The sequence below is a fragment of the Platichthys flesus genome, chromosome 12, assembly GCF_949316205.1.
Source record: "Platichthys flesus chromosome 12, fPlaFle2.1, whole genome shotgun sequence".
In the NCBI taxonomy this organism is placed as follows: domain Eukaryota; kingdom Metazoa; phylum Chordata; class Actinopteri; order Pleuronectiformes; family Pleuronectidae; genus Platichthys; species Platichthys flesus.
In genome coordinates this window covers 24893857-24910890 of record NC_084956.1, presented here as the reverse complement: position 1 = coordinate 24910890, position 17034 = coordinate 24893857, and the positions used below count along the sequence as shown (strand labels likewise).

The 17034-nt window shown below is 40.3% G+C and overlaps 2 long non-coding RNA genes across 2 annotated transcripts; both read left to right on the top strand.

Moving 5' to 3' along the window:
• The first annotated feature begins 314 nt into the window (after nucleotides 1-314).
• Nucleotides 315-2399, top strand: LOC133966443 (uncharacterized). The gene is made up of 3 exons (XR_009923950.1): nucleotides 315-432; nucleotides 1067-1120; nucleotides 1419-2399. It is a non-coding gene; the product is annotated as an uncharacterized LOC133966443 (long non-coding RNA).
• Nucleotides 2400-8889: 6490 nt separating this feature from the next.
• LOC133966436 (uncharacterized) lies at nucleotides 8890-10978 on the top strand. Its single transcript, XR_009923947.1, has 3 exons — nucleotides 8890-9010; nucleotides 9645-9698; nucleotides 9997-10978. It is a non-coding gene; the product is annotated as an uncharacterized LOC133966436 (long non-coding RNA).
• Nucleotides 10979-17034: the final 6056 nt, after the last annotated feature.

The window sequence follows — 17034 nt, the reverse complement described above, 5'->3', positions numbered from 1 at the left end:
TAATGGCGTGGCATCAAAGTTCATCAGCTCACCATGAAAAATGAAACCCATTTTAACAGAGTTACCATGAACGCAGCATGAGACCGCTTTCGGTTTGTTACGTCTCACACTTGGATGTATTTCTCCTCATTCACTTTGCTAAACCATGTCAAACTGTGTCACATGGGTCTCAATATATTGATAATGTAGGCATAACATTGCTGTGAGTTTTCATCATGCGGATTATTCATAGCTTTGCAGCAGACTTCTTCAACTCGCCATGACAAACGAAGCTGCATTTAACACAGCTGCAAGTGAACTCATCATGAGAATCTTCTTCCGTGCTGCAGTCTGTGCTGAAGATACACACACCATCGTATCAGTAGCACAGTTTGATGTTCTGCTTGTTCATCTGACGGACACGTTAACGCCGACTGCGCTCCCGTTTCTGTGGTAAGTCACGTAGAGTATTTTATTTACATGTGTTCGCAGTGATTCGCAGGGTGCCTTTGAATCAGGCGTGCTAGCTTAGCAACGCTAATCCGGAAACAACATACCAGCTGCGAACGGCTTCGAAGCCAATGCTAGCTGTTACCGACACAACACTGTGAACCCAGGTCCACCAAGCAGAGACAAGCGTTAATTTATAAGGATGAATCTGAGAAAGGAGACTGTGTGTAGGCTCAAGGAGCTAGCTGAAACCTGAGTGTTTAACGTCACATCTGCATTGCAAGAGAAGCTGTTCAAAGGAGCATTACGTGTCCTAAAGCTCTTTCCTCAGAGTAGTGTTGTAACGTGTTACAGTGAAAAGTAACCGTGTCTGCCACCTTCACTCTTTAAATCGCTAATCTCAGACACACTTCACTGAATTCTTTTGTTAAATATGAGTAAATCAAAGAATTGTAACTTTAATAGAACAGACAGTGTCATACAGAATTGTAGGCTAATATGCACTACCTATTTCCTTAGCTGAAATGATTTAACTTTGAATTAATATTTTATTTTTACTATGTAAAAGTCTGTTAAAAAGTTGACCTGGCACACGTATGACTTTACATATCTGTGCATTGGTTTTATGTTCCTCTAGAAGGTCCAGCATGAGACACAACTTGAATCCAACCAGACTGAACACTGACTCCAGGTACAGACCTGTTTTCATTACTAATACAAACAATCAAAGTATTGCACAAATTGCATTACTAATACAAACAATCAAAGTATTGCACATAATGCATAATGTATTAAATTATAATGCAATACTTTTAACGTGAAATAACTCCATACTGTACATTTATTGTCATGCTGGTGCACGTTTTAATCCAAAAGCATATTCAAATACATAGTTGAATATCCACAGAAAATGAGAATACACACTTGTTCAAAAGTAACACTTCCTGTACAATAATGATATATTTTGTGTTTCCTATCATTTTTATTAGGGACAGATGAGCCTGAAGGACACAGCTGTGATGACCATGTTGTGTCTCTTATGGCAAAGCAGAAATATTAAACACAGGGTTCTTTTCGAAAGTGTATAAAATCAGAAAGCAGAAAATACACATTGTTCTAATAAATGTTTATTTTTTTAACCAACCATAATGAAGATAGACATTAACTCTTATACATGACACTTTTCAATGACCACCACCACTAAACAGTTGCAGGTCATATTTAGTTAAGGGAGGAATTTAGAAGTGTTGTGTAAATGACGATGCAGTCGTCCACGTGTTGACCAGCATGACGCTGCAGATCTCCACCATGTTGCTGCTGAGGACATCAGGTGCTGCAGTTCTTCATCTATGAAGACAAAAACAGCACTGTTAAAGAATGTTTTGTGTTGTGTATGAAGCACAACAGATTTCAGATAGAACCGTTGTACTGTGGTCTTGGTTTGTATCGTCATGGTTAAATGTACATATTTGAAGTCACTTTTGATAAAAGTAGGGAAAGAAATACAACATTGTACAAATAGAGAAAATGTATTTTTACCTCATCTGTAATATTCAAGGTGATAATTTCCCACAGAGCTATTGATAACATTCCACATCAAGTCTCTCCACTTCCCTCAGTATGAAAACATAATTATACAATTAATTGAAGAACTGTGTTTACAATGGTTGTCACATTAGTTATTTGTGGGATATTCAAATATTATCCCAATATATGTACAAAAATCAAACTAACCATGTCATTTGTCTAAATGGTTGCATTTAATGGACAAGTACTTCAACATTACATATGTAGTCTGCGATTGGTATGAATAACTTCAGTGGTGTTTCTACATTTGGAACACCAGATGTAGATGGCGCTGTTGTGAAGAAAGTCCATACATCTGTCCTTTGTGGAAAACTATATTTATTGGATTTTATATGCAATATAGCATGAATGTGTGTGTGAATAAACTTGACTTACAAGCTTTACAGTCTTGTTTTGGAGTCTAATATTTTGTGTGGTTTCAATCAGTGTTCTTGCTCTGGGAAATGAGCATCTCTCTTGCCGTCCGTCTCTGCTCTGTCCCTCTCTATTCTGGGCGCAACTGCACAAACTCAAGCGTTTTGTCATGTAACCACAACTAGGCATGAATCACATTGTCCAAAGTGAACTTTGGCTTAAGGGGCAGAGCTGAGACACCTTCAAATTGCCGCATGAAATCTGCCTAGCAACTACAGTGCCATGATGGAAATGGGACTCCATCTGTGAGCCTATTGACTGCTGGGTTTCATCTGTGTCAACAGGCAAACACCAGTGAACAGTCAGCTGGTGTTGTCATCATAATGTCCACTTCATTAAGATGGCACTGAGTCCTGACATCAGAAGTTGTCAGATCCATTGACAACATCAGGAGCCACTATCAGGATGTATGCCATACACAAATATGAGAGCAAGGACAACGCTGTATTGTTTTAATGCATAAAACATTTCATTTGAAGAGATTACATATATGACATTATAGCCACTTTGTATTTGCAATAATAAAATTCAGATGACACATGTCTTCGGATGTTGTAGTGAATGGACAAACGATTAATATGTCTATGTAATATCATGGTGCTTGTTTATTGAAAAGCCATTTATGTCTATAGAAATCAATTACATTTACTTGAATAACAGTGTGATTGAAATGATATGATCGGTACACTGGGGTCATCATCATCAAGTCCTCTACAGTAAAATGCCATTGCGTTACCACAACATTGTAAGATCCACTGTCTGCATCTGAGAACACCATCTTGACAAGACAAAGAATATATGGTTAAAAAAGACTTCAATATAGTTATTGATCGTACAGAGTTATTTTGCAATGCATAGAATTACAACATTGTACAGTGTTGTGTAGTAAATTAACTATTATGCCAGTTGAGTGACCGTGGTGAGGCTTATAAGTTTGATAAACAAAATGAAAACACCATGTCTGTATTTCATTGTGTTACATTCTCAAAACTGTCTCGTTACTTGAGCAGCACAGGTTGGCGCAACGCGAGCCTGTATGCACGGCGCACCTCTCTCTCTTGCTCACTCGCGTGCCCTCTGCCTCGGGAGATGTGCAGGTCCAACGGCGTGGGGGGGGGGCGCGAGACCCCCCTCACGCGAGACCCCAGCGTCCACAGGTTGGTCGTGCTGCCTTTGTCGACTGGGGTCAAGCAGGCTGTACCGGTCATGATCCCTCCGCAGGTTCACCATCAGGAACCCTGTTACGAGATTGACTTCCTCTAGATTCCAGTTTGATCGTCTTCTCGACGCTCCGACTCTGGCAGGGCCGATCCGAGGACCTCACTAAACCATCCAATGAGGAATAGCGATGTGTGTACAAAGAGGAGGGACTTAATCAACACCAGCACATTCCCCATCCATTTATTCCCTTTATAATGATTCAGGTTCTCCTGCAGGAGCTCGGTTCAGTTTAGCTTTTATTATTCGGTCTGAAATTTGGCAGCAAAACGAGACTGTCCAGTGAGTTTTTCTTATTTTTACTAGCAAAGTGCAGCTGTTAACAAAAGAGAAACTATCTTAATTTGTGTGCCTAGAACTTGTTTCCGGTTACTGAGTTATCAGAAGGGGCATTGTGTATCACTCCTGCTACTGATGAAAGATCCAGGTTTTGTGATATTTACAGAATGTTTTAGTTGTTATACTGTGGTTTATTAATGTTCCTAGGCAGACACAAGAGGCACTTGTTTATTCTGTTGTGTTGATTCTTTGTTGTCTCTAGAAGTTCAGATGCACTGGTCCATTACTATTTGAACCTCAGTATCTAGGGTTCAAAATTTGTAAAATTATAGATTATATGCATATTGTTATAATTTTTCAGTCAGTTGAAATAAATCTTGAGGAGAAACATTTTTGGTAGTTTTCTGTCTGTATAGACTATAAAAAGTACTTTAGATTTGTAATTTTGGTACTTGTACTTTTGATACTTAAGTAAATTTCAACATCAGATACTTTTAATACTTAAGTACATTTAATATGAGCTGATTTAAGACTTTTACTCAAGTCATTTTCTGACGGGTGACTTTTACTTTTACCAAAGTCACTTTCAAGTAAGATATCTGTACTTTTACTCAAGTATGGCTTTCAAGAACTTTATACACTGGTTTTAAGGTTACTTACCTCTAGTTCATAGAGCCACCTGCTGACTACAGGAAGTGAAGCGATATTGCCGCAATTCACAATCACAGGCAACGTGGAGACGAGCGCTTGGTCATCGAACGTTCTCTCTTCCCCGACCGCAACAGACTTGGAATTGCCTGTGCTCGGGCCCGTTAGTGCTACAACGTAGCCCTAGTTAGGGCCCGAGCACCTCCGGTGGGAGGCCCTATTGAAATTGAAAGGATTATTCTGAGATTTTTAAACATGCTCAAAAAGTTTTAAAAGTTTGCAGTAAATTAGAAAGTGGTGTAAATTTACGTATTCTGGTGTATTTGGAAATGGGCGTGGCAGAATGGCTCAACAGCGCCACCTACGGAAAAGCCCCTCATTTAGCATTCACCGATCCTCACGGAAATCAAGACAGTTGTGTATCATGACCAGATGCATAAAAAAGCCTTAAGGACCATTATGAAAAAATTAACAGGAAGCCCGCCATTTTGGATTAAGTGGCCATTTTGGTCATATTCCATATTTTTACTTTGATGTACTTCTCGTAGAGTTTTCACCATATCAATTTAAAATTAAGACGAGTGTCATCACAACAAAATGGAGATCAAAAGTTATTGAAAGATAAACTTTTCGACATACCATCTGACCGTGGCACAGCGTCAAAGTTTAATGAAACGCCATCAAAACACAAGCTTCTCTATCTCAGACATATTTGGTCCAATCGACACCAAACTACACATGTAAGACAAGAGTTGCGACCTGAAGACATCTACACAGAAATCGTGACTTAAAATCTCAGCGCCTCTTGGTGGCAGCAGGAAATGTCTTGTTTTTGGTACATTTTACACTTGGATGTATTTCTCCTCATCCACTTTGTGAAACCATATCAAACTGTGTCAAATGGGTCTCAAGACATTGATATGTAGGCTTACGATTACTGTGACTTTTCATCATGCGGATTATTAATGGCGTGTCATCAAAGTTCAACTCGCCATGACGCATGAAATTGCTGTAACTTCCGTGTTCATGGGTCCAGCTCCCTCAAACTACATGTGTTTATCAACAGCCCACCCCTGAAGATATACAGATAGTTTAAAGGAATGGGCGTGTCAAAATAACTGACTAGCGCCCCCTAAAGGGCAGCCCCGGCACTACGATTGGTCTACGTCTACAAAAATTGATAGGGACATGTGTCTTTTCATGACAAAGAAATAAGTCTCTTGGACAGATATGCTAAACCACACAGGAAGCCCGACATTTTGGATTTGGTAGCCATTTTAGCCATATTCCACCCTTTTACTTTGATGTACTTGTTGTAGAGCTTTCATCAGATCAATGTGAAATTTAGTTGAGTGTCATCACAACAAGATGGAGATGAAAAGTTATTAAAAGGTTGATTTCTTGTCTCACTGTGTGACCTTGGCGTGACTTCAATGTTTGATTCAATGGTCAATGTATTTCATCTGATCAACTTCAAATTCAGATGAGTGTCATCACAACAAAATTGAGGAAGAAAATCATCAAGGGAATTTTTTTTCGTCACACCGTTTGACCGTGGCGTGGCGTCAAGGTTTGATTAAACGCCATCAAAACACGAGCATCTGTATCTCGAACATACAGACATGGACATAGACATGTAAGACAAGAGTCCTGGCCTGATGACATCTACACAGAAATCATGACTTGAAATCACAGCGCCCCCTGGTGGCAACAGGAAATGTCTTTTTTTTTTTGCATGTCTTACACTTGGATGTATTTCTCCTCATCCATTGACCTCAACCATGTCAAACTTAATCAAATGGGTCTCAAGACATTGATAATGAAGGCATAAGATAACTGTAACTTTTCGTCAAACGCCATATTAATGGCGGGGCATCAAAGTTCATCAACTCGCCGTGAAACACGAAATTGCTGTAACTTCAGTGTTAATGGTTCTATCTCACTCAAACTACATGTGTTTAGCAAAATCCCCCCCCTGAAGATATTCAAATGGTTTTAAGGAATGGGCGTGGCAAAACAACTGACCAACGCCCCCTAATGGGCAGCCCCGACACTACGATTGGCCGACATGTACAAAAATCGTTTTGGGCATGTGTCTTTTTATAACAAACAAATAAGTCTCCTGGATAGATATGCTAGACCAAACAGGAAGCCCGCCATTTTGAATTTAGTGGGCATTTTAGCCATATTCCACATTTTTTCTTTGATGTACTTGTCGTAGAGGTTTCATCTGATTAACTTCAAATTCAGATGAGTGTCATCGAAACAAGATTAAGAAAAAAAGTGACTAAGGGATTTTTTTTCCATCACACCGTGTGACCGTAGCGTGGCGTCAAAGTTTGATTAAACGCCATCAAAACACTAGCATCTTTATCTCGAACGTACATGGTCCAATCGAGTTCAAACTAGACATGTAAGACAAGATTCCCGGCCTGATGACATCTACACAGAAGTCATGATTTGAAATCACAGCGCCCCCTGGTGGCTACAGGAAGTGACATGTTTTATATTTTGATGAACTGCTCCTGGCTGCTTTACAATATACAGCTCAAATTACCTCAGTCAAGTCATTGGATCCAGGTCAGAATTGTGACATTTCCTCAAACCATGTAAACATTGATGTTTGGCGAAGGATCATCCTTCGCCAGCACTCTGCATTGTCCTATTACTACCACACTTCTGTCACATGATAATAGTACAAGCCTGAACAGCTCTGTGTGTCAATATTTCCTCATTGTAGTAGCGCCACCTACTGATTCGCCAGGAATCAGTAGGTGTTAATCCACTCTGCATTATCCAACCGGCTCCAAACTGCTGACCTATATCACAATACTGATCTGAACAGCTCCACATATAAGTATTAGTTCAGGGTCATAACGCCACCTACTAATCAGTGTGGAAATTACGTTGTGGTAAAATTGTCCAATTAACACAAAATTGCTCACGCTATATCAGAGCGGCTACTTGAACAGATCTATATGTCTGTGTGTAATAATAGTGATGGCGCCACCTACTGGCAAACCTACTGCCGCAGAGCGCAAAATGGATGCAACGCGGAGACATGCGCTTGGTCATCGATCGCTCTGTCCACCAACCGCAACAGGCTTCAACGTGCGGGTGCTCGGGCCCGCCAGTGCTACAACGTAGCCCTAGTTATTATTATTTTTCTCTGTTTAAACTCATTGGCTTTTTGAGGGCTTTAATGTGCTCAAAAAGTTGTAGGAGTTTGCAGCAAATTCGAAGGCGGCGTAAAATTACGTATTCTGGAGTATTTTGAAAAGGGCGTGGCAAAATGGCTCAAGAGCGCCACCTACGGAAAAGCCCCTCATTTAGCATTCACCGATCCTCAAAAAAAACATAGACTATTGTGTATCATGACTAGATGCACAAAAAAGTCCATCAGTGCATTATGAATAACGCAACAGGAAGCCCGCCAGTTTGACTTTAGTGGCCATTTTGGTCATATTCCATATTTTTCTTTGATGTACTTGTCGTACAGCTTTCATCAGATCAACTTCAAATTTAGACGATCGTCATCACAACAAATTGGACATCTAAAGTTATTGAAGGATTACGTTTTAGCAAAACCGTCTGACCGTGGTTTGGCGTTAAAGTTTGATGAAACGCCATCAAAACACAAGCTTCCATATTTCAGACATATTTTGTCCAATTGAGTCCAAACTAGACACATACGACAAGAGTCGCGACCAGAAGACATCGGTGCAGAAATTGTGACTTACAATCACAGCGCCCCCTGGTGGCAACAGGAAATGTCTTGTTTTTAAGACGTGTTATGTTTTTATGTACTACTCGGAGAGCTTTCATCAGATCAACTTAAAAATTAGATGAGACTCTACAAAACAAGATGAAGATCTAAAGTTATCAATATTTAAACTTTTCATCATACCGTGTGACCGTGGTGAGGTCTCAAAGTTTGACTAAACGCCAATATAAGCGAGCTTCTGTAACTTAAACATATTTTGTCCAATCGACTCCAAACTACACATATAAGACAAGAGTCGCGACCGGAAGACATCTACCTAGAAATCATGACTTAAAAGGAAAGCGCCCCCTGGTGGCATCAGGAAATGTCTTGTTTTGGTCATCTTACTCTTTGATGTATTTCCCCCCAGCCACTTTGCTAAACCATGTCAAACTGTGTCAAATTGGTCTCAATATATTGATAATGTAGGCATAACATTACTGTGACTTTTCATCATGCGGATTATTCATAGCTTTGCAGCAGACTTCTTCAACTCGCCATGACAAACGAAGTTGCATTTAACACAGCTGCAAGTGAACTCATCATGAGAATCTTCTTCCGTGCTGAAGTCTGTGCTGAAGATACACACACCATCGTATCAGTAGCACAGTTTGATGTTCTGCTTGTTCATCTGACGGACACGTTAACGCCGACTGCGCTCCCGTTTCTGTGGTAAGTCACGTAGAGTATTTTATTTACATGTTTTCGCAGTGATTCGCAGGGTGCCTTTGAATCAGGCGTGCTAGCTTAGCAACGCTAATCCGGAAACTACATACCAGCTGCGAACGGCTTCGAAGCCAATGCTAGCTGTTACCGACACAACACTGTGAACCCAGGTCCACCAAGCAGAGACAAGCGTTAATATATAAGGATGAATCTGAGAAAGGAGACTGTGTGTAGGCTCAAGGAGCTAGCTGAAACCTGAGTGTTTAACGTCACATCTGCATTGCAAGAGAAGCTGTTCAAATGAGCATTACGTGTCCTAAAGCTCTTTCTTCAGAGTAGTGTTGTAACGTGTTACAGTGAAAAGTAACCGTGTCTGCCACCTTCACTCTTTAAATCGCTAATCTCAGACACACTTCACTGAATTCTTTTGTTAAATATGAGTAAATCAAAGAATTGTAACTTTAATAGAACAGACAGTGTCATACAGAATTGTAGGCTAATATGCACTACCTATTTCCTTAGCTGAAATGATTTAACTTTGAATTAATATTTTATTTTTACTATGTAAAAGTCTGTTAAAAAGTTGACCTGGCACACGTATGACTTTACATATCTGTGCATTGGTTTTATGTTCCTCTAGAAGGTCCAGCATGAGACACAACTTGAATCCAACCAGACTGAACACTGACTCCAGGTACAGACCTGTTTTCATTACTAATACAAACAATCAAAGTATTGCACAAATTGCATTACTAATACAAACAATCAAAGTATTGCACATAATGCATAATGTATTAAATTATAATGCAATACTTTTAACGTGAAATAACTCCATACTGTACATTTATTGTCATGCTGGTGCACGTTTTAATCCAAAAGCATATTCAAATACATAGTTGAATATCCACAGAAAATGAGAATACACACTTGTTCAAAAGTAACACTTCCTGTACAATAATGATATATTTTGTGTTTCCTATCATTTTTATTAGGGACAGATGAGCCTGAAGGACACAGCTGTGATGACCATGTTGTGTCTCTTATGGCAAAGCAGAAATATTAAACACAGGGTTCTTTTCGAAAGTGTATAAAATCAGAAAGCAGAAAATACACATTGTTCTAATAAATGTTTATTTTTTTAACCAACCATAATGAAGATAGACATTAACTCTTATACATGACACTTTTCAATGACCACCACCACTAAACAGTTGCAGGTCATATTTAGTTAAGGGAGGAATTTAGAAGTGTTGTGTAAATGACGATGCAGTCGTCCACGTGTTGACCAGCATGACGCTGCAGATCTCCACCATGTTGCTGCTGAGGACATCAGGTGCTGCAGTTCTTCATCTATGAAGACAAAAACAGCACTGTTAAAGAATGTTTTGTGTTGTGTATGAAGCACAACAGATTTCAGATAGAACCGTTGTACTGTGGTCTTGGTTTGTATCGTCATGGTTAAATGTACATATTTGAGGTCACTTTTGATAAAAGTAGGGAAAGAAATACAACATTGTACAAATAGAGAAAATGTATTTTTACCTCATCTGTAATATTCAAGGTGATAATTTCCCACAGAGCTATTGATAACAGTCCACATCAAGTCTCTCCACTTCCCTCAGTATGAAAACATAATTATACAATTAATTGAAGAACTGTGTTTACACTGGTTGTCACATTAGTTATTTGTGGGATATTAAAATATTATCCCAATATATGTACAAAAATCAAACTAACCATGTAATTTGTCTAAATGGTTGCATTTAATGGACAAGTACTTCAACATTACATATATAGTCTGCGATTGGTATGAATTAGTTCAGTGGTGTTTCTACATTTGGAACACCAGATGTAGATGGCGCTGTTGTGAAGAAAGTCCAATACATCTGTCCTTTGTGGAAAACTATATTTATTGGATTTTATATGCAATATAGCATGAATGTGTGTGTGAATAAACTTGACTTACAAGCTTTACAGTCTTGTTTTGGAGTCTAATATTTTGTGTGGTTTCAATCAGTGTTCTTGCTCTGGGAAATGAGCATCTCTCTTGCCGTCCGTCTCTGCTCTGTCTCTCTCTATTCTGGGCGCAACTGCACAAACTCAAGCGTTTTGTCATGTAACCACATCTAGGCATGAATCACATTGTCCAAAGTGAACTTTGGCTTAGGGGGCAGAGCTGAGACCCCTTCAAATTGCCGCATGAAATCTGCCTAGCAACTACAGTGCCATGATGGAAATGGGACTCCATCTGTGAGCCTATTGACTGCTGGGATTCATCTGTGTCAACAGGCTGACACCAGTGAACAGTCAGCTGGTGTTGTCATCATAATGTCCACTTCATTAAGATGGCAGTGAGTCCTGACATCAGAAGTTGTCAGATCCATTGACAACATCAGGAGCCACTATCAGGATGTATGCCATACACAAATATGAGAGCAAGGACAACGCTGTATTGTTTTAATGCATAAAACATTTCATTTGAAGAGATTACATATATGACATTATAGGCACTTTGTATTTGCAATAATAAAAATCAGATGACACATGTCTTCGGATGTTGTAGTGAATGGACAAACGATTAATATGTCTATGTAATATCATGGTGCTTGTTTATTGAAAAGCCATTTATGTCTATAGAAATCAATTACATTTACTTGAATAACAGTGTGATTGAAATGATATGACCGGTACACTGGGGTCATCATCATCAAGTCCTCTACAGTAAAATGCCATTGCGTTACCACAACATTGTAAGATCCACTGTCGGCATCTGAGAACACCATCTTGACAAGACAAAGAATATATGGTTAAAAAACACTTCAATATAGTTATTGATCGTACAGAGTTATTTTGCAATGCATAGAATTACAACATTGTACAGTGTTGTGTAGTAAATTAACTATTATGCCAGTTGAGTGACCGTGGTGAGGCTTATAAGTTTGATAAACAAAATGAAAACACCATGTCTGTATTTCATTGTGTTACATTCTCAAAACTGTCTCGTTACTTGAGCAGCAAAGGTTGGCGCAACGCGAGCCTGTATGCACGGCGCACCTCTCTCTCTTGCTCACTCGCGTGCCCGCTGCCTCGGGAGATGTGCAGGTCCAACGGCGTGGGGGGGGGCGTGAGACCCCCCTCACGCGAGACCCCAGCGTCCACAAGTTGGTCGTGCTGCCTTGGTCGACTGGGGTCAAGCAGGCTGTACCGGTCATGATCCCTCCGCAGGTTCACCATCAGGAACCCTGTTACGAGATTGACTTCCTCTAGATTCCAGTTTGATCGTCTTCTCGACGCTCCGACTCTGGCAGGGCCGACCCGAGGACCTCACTAAACCATCCAATGAGGAATAGCGATGTGTTCTTAGGCAGACACAAGAGGCACTTGTTTATTCTGTTGTGTTGATTCTTTGTTGTCTCTAGAAGTTCAGATGCACTGGTCCATTACTATTTGAACCTCAGTATCTAGGGTTCAAAATTTGTAAAATTATAGATTATATGCATATTGTTATAATTTTTCAGTCAGTTGAAATAAATCTTGAGGAGAAACATTTTTGGTAGTTTTCTGTCTGTATAGACTATAAAAAGTACTTTAGATTTGTAATTTTGGTACTTGTACTTTTGATACTTAAGTAAATTTCAACACCAGATACTTTTAATACTTAAGTACATTTAATATGAGCTAATTTAAGACTTTTACTCAAGTCATTTTCTGACGGGTGACTTTTACTTTTACCAAAGTCACTTTCAAGTAAGATATCTGTACTTTTACTCAAGTATGGCTTTCAAGAACTTTATACACTGGTTTTAAGGTTACTTACCTCTAGTTCATAGAGCCACCTGCTGACTACAGGAAGTGAAGCGATATTGCCGCAATTCACAATCACAGGCAACGTGGAGACGAGCGCTTGGTCATCGAGCGTTCTCTCTTCCCCGGCAACAACAGACTTGGAATTGCCTGTGCTCGGGCCCGTTAGTGCTACAACGTAGCCCTAGTTATTATTATTATTATTAGGGCCCGAGCACCTCCGGTGGGAGGCCCTATTGAAATTGAAAGGATTATTCTGAGATTTTTAAACATGCTCAAAAAGTTTTAAAAGTTTGCAGTAAATTAGAAAGTGGTGTAAATTTACGTATTCTGGAGTATTTGGAAATGGGCGTGGCAAAATGGCTCAACAGCGCCACCTACGGAAAAGCCCCTCATTTAGCATTCACCGATCCTCACGAAAATCAAGACAGTTGTGTATGATGACCAGATGCACAAAAAAGCCTTAAGGACCATTATGAAAAAATTAAATTAAATTTTGGATTAAGTGGCCATTTTGGTCATATTCCATATTTTTACTTTGATGTACTTCTCGTAGAGTTTTCACCATATCAACTTAAAATTAAGACGAGTGTCATCACAACAAAATGGAGATCAAAAGTTATTGAAAGATAAACTTTTCGTCATACCATCTGACCGTGGCACGCCGTCAAAGTTTAATGAAACGCCATCAAAACACGAGCTTCTCTATCTCAGACATATTTGGTCCAATCAACACCAAACTACACATGTAAGACAAGAGTTGCGACCTGAAGACATCTACACAGAAATCGTGACTTAAAATCTCAGCGCCTCCTGGTGGCAGCAGGAAATGTCTTGTTTTTGGTACATTTTACACTTGGATGTATTTCTCCTCATCCACTTTGTGAAACCATGTCAAACTGTGTCAAATGGGTCTCAAGACATTGATAATATAGGCTTACGATGACTGTGACTTTTCATCATGCGGATTATTAATGGTGTGTCATCAAAGTTCAACTCGCCATGACACACGAAATTGCTGTAACTTCCGTGTTCATGGGTCCAGCTCCCTCAAACTACATGTGTGTATCTACAGCCCACCCCTGAAGATATACAGATAGTTTTAAGGAATGGGCGTGTCAAAATATCTGACTAGCGCCCCCTAAAGGGCAGCCGCGGCACTACGATTGGTCTACATCTACAAAAATCAATAGGGACATGTGTCTTTTCATGACAAAGAAATAAGTCTCTTGGACAGATATGCTAAACCACACAGGAAGCCCGCCATTTTGGATTTGGTAGCCATTTTGGCCATATTCCACACTTTTACTTTGATGTACTTGTTGTAGAGCTTTCATCAAATCAACGTGAAATTTAGTTGAGTGTCATCACAACAAGATGGAGATGAAAAGTTATTAAAAGATCGATTTCTTGTCTCACGGTGTGACCTTGGCGTGACGTCAAAGTTTGATTACACGCCATTAAAACATGAGCTTCTGTATCTTGGACATATTTGGTCCAATCCAGTCCAAACCAGACATGTAAGACAAGAGTCGCGACCTGATGACATCTACAAAGACACCATGATTTAAAACGATAGCACCATCTGCTGGCTACAGAAAGAGAAGCGCCTATCCTTGCTGCAGAGCTTAAAACGCATGCACGGCAGAGACGTGCACTTGGTCATCGATCGCTCTCTCTTCCCCGACCGCAACAGGCTTGAAATCGCCTGTGCTCGGGCCCGTTAGTGCTACAACGTAGCCCTAGTTATATTTACATTTTGTTGCAACACTTTAAACTCTTAAATTCAGGGAAGAAGGTTTTTATTTTTTGTTGTAACAACTATCTTAGCATCCAATGCTCTTAAATTGAAAGGTGTTGTTAATCTCTACTTATGTTTTTATTATTTTATCATGAAAGAAAAGTGTGTCAGAATAACACAAATTATTTAATAATAACCTTTTGATTCCTAATGTTTAATCTTGACATTAGAATGTGTGTGTCACATGGGGGTTTAGTCACCTGCCTTGATGAAAGGTCTGCTAAGAGCTGCTGCCTGTTTTTAAGACTTTGCATTTGTGACATTCAATAAACTGTACTTTAAACCTGGTCTCATTTCTAACTGTTACATATTAAGGCCTAATTCCCTCACACTCATTCAACATCACGTAGAGCAGGGGTGTCAAACATACGGCCCGCGGGCCGGATCAGCCAGCCAGGGGGTCCAACTCGGCCCGCCAGATGCAAGGCATGCTAAAAAAAAAATAGGAAAAAAAATAGTTTATTTGTTAAATCATCATCGTATCAGGCCAGCATGAAATACCAGGAGCGGGAAATGTGTTTGTGTGTGTGTCTCCAGACAGCACACAGACACACAGGCTCCGGGGCTCCGCCCCCACTCTCTCACTTAGAGACACACAAAAGAGATCAGAGCTCGTTCCTTTGAAGCAGCCGGTCAGTGACAAACAGTGACAAATTCAGGAAGTTTGTATCAAACAAGTAGCCCTTCGTACTACTCAGCATCTTTGAAGTATCTCTCAGTTTCCAAAAGGTTGGTGACCCCTGCCATAGACCATCGGTTACCAAACTGGGGTACTGGGTACGCGAAGTGATTTGCAGTGGTGTGCACGGAACCCCGGGGAGGCTGGAATCCCACCTCAACCAGCGCGCGCCGGCCCTCACCTTTCACTTTCAATGCTTGCGTCAGATTCCTAGGTCCGTGTTCTAAGACGGTTCAGACCCCACTGTTATGCTGGTTTCATGTTGTTATCTTTTGAAAGGTAACATTCTGAACATTCCCCCCCAACAGTCAGAATCAATCTAACTGCTACTGGCATTGAGTAATAGCAGTTGGCACACAGTGAGGTAGAAGGTTTTTATTTTTGCCTGAATATTTTTGGTAAACAGATGTCTGCTGATGAATCTAGCTGAGACTTATGAGCTTAAAAACATAATGGGACCCTAGCATGAAGCCGTGACTAGCCCAAGTTCAAATTTGACCACAATACCACAGAAAACGAGTATTTTACAAATGTTTTACTAAGGGCATGTCTAGGCGTTTTCCAAAAAGGTCATTTGGAGACTCCAAACGACCCTTGGTACCCATGGTAACCAAATAGGCTAAAAAGGCTACTTTTACACTAAAAGTCATACTTTTATATAAAGGAGACAAAACTGGTCATATGGTTAAAAATGTATTCAAATACAGATCTTTCATATTTTTGGATACATGCCAGCCATTGTAGCAGTCACGACTGCAGAGGGAGGCTTGTGGAGGACTTTGTAGTGCCCTATCAGGATGTCAGCACTAATGAACCTCGTTGGACCTATATGGGAAAATGAAAAATTAGTCGGGAGCCATTAGATGAGCCGTACAGAGGCACCACACCCACACCTATATTCATATCTGTTCACACTCATCTCTCCAACATCTATATGCACATTCTAATCGGCAAACAAAGACAACTATTATCTCTTCCACATTTAAATCCACACCTTTTACTAATCAACAGTAATCCTATAAAAACACGAACACACACACACAGTCATTTATAAGTTATATATTATAATACAATACGTACTTGTCAAGAGTAATGTCTAGTCCTTCCTGAAACATGGCCTCTGCCTCAGAGTCAAACGACGTGTCGCTGTCTTCCTCTGATACGTCATCATCAGACCCGCGCTATCACGCCGATAACACAGAAACCTGGCTTGTTCGGTCGTCAAGTTTCGTTTTTCTAAACGTTTCGCCATAGTGTAGCTTCAAAACTCTCCAAAGCAAGACTCAATTCTGCACACGGATCTCACAGCAACGCCCCCGGACTTTTACGCACGGATCTGAAAACTACTGCTCACTTACTGTTACGCACAGAGATGAGATGCTCTGGAACCAGGTGTTCGCTGTTGTGCAGTGACTTGCTGTGTATTCTTAGTTATCTATCAGGTCGCGGAAGACATGTACTTGCTCTAAAATGTAATTGGCTAAACGATAAGCCAGTCATAACAACAATCGATTGCAGTTGGTTGAGCCTCGCCACGTCGGAAGAAGGGGGCGCAACGAGGACTCTCGTTGGCTTTGCCGAATGTGGACAACCCCTGCCTTCTCCAAATGGGTCGAATGAGCTGTCCATCTAAAGTTCAGAGTGCATCCACCATTTTGAGATCCAGAGAGTGTCGAGTCCGATCCCGTCCGGATCGGACAGCGTAGTGTTTGTTGATTCGAGGTTCAAGTGGGAAAGGCAATGATT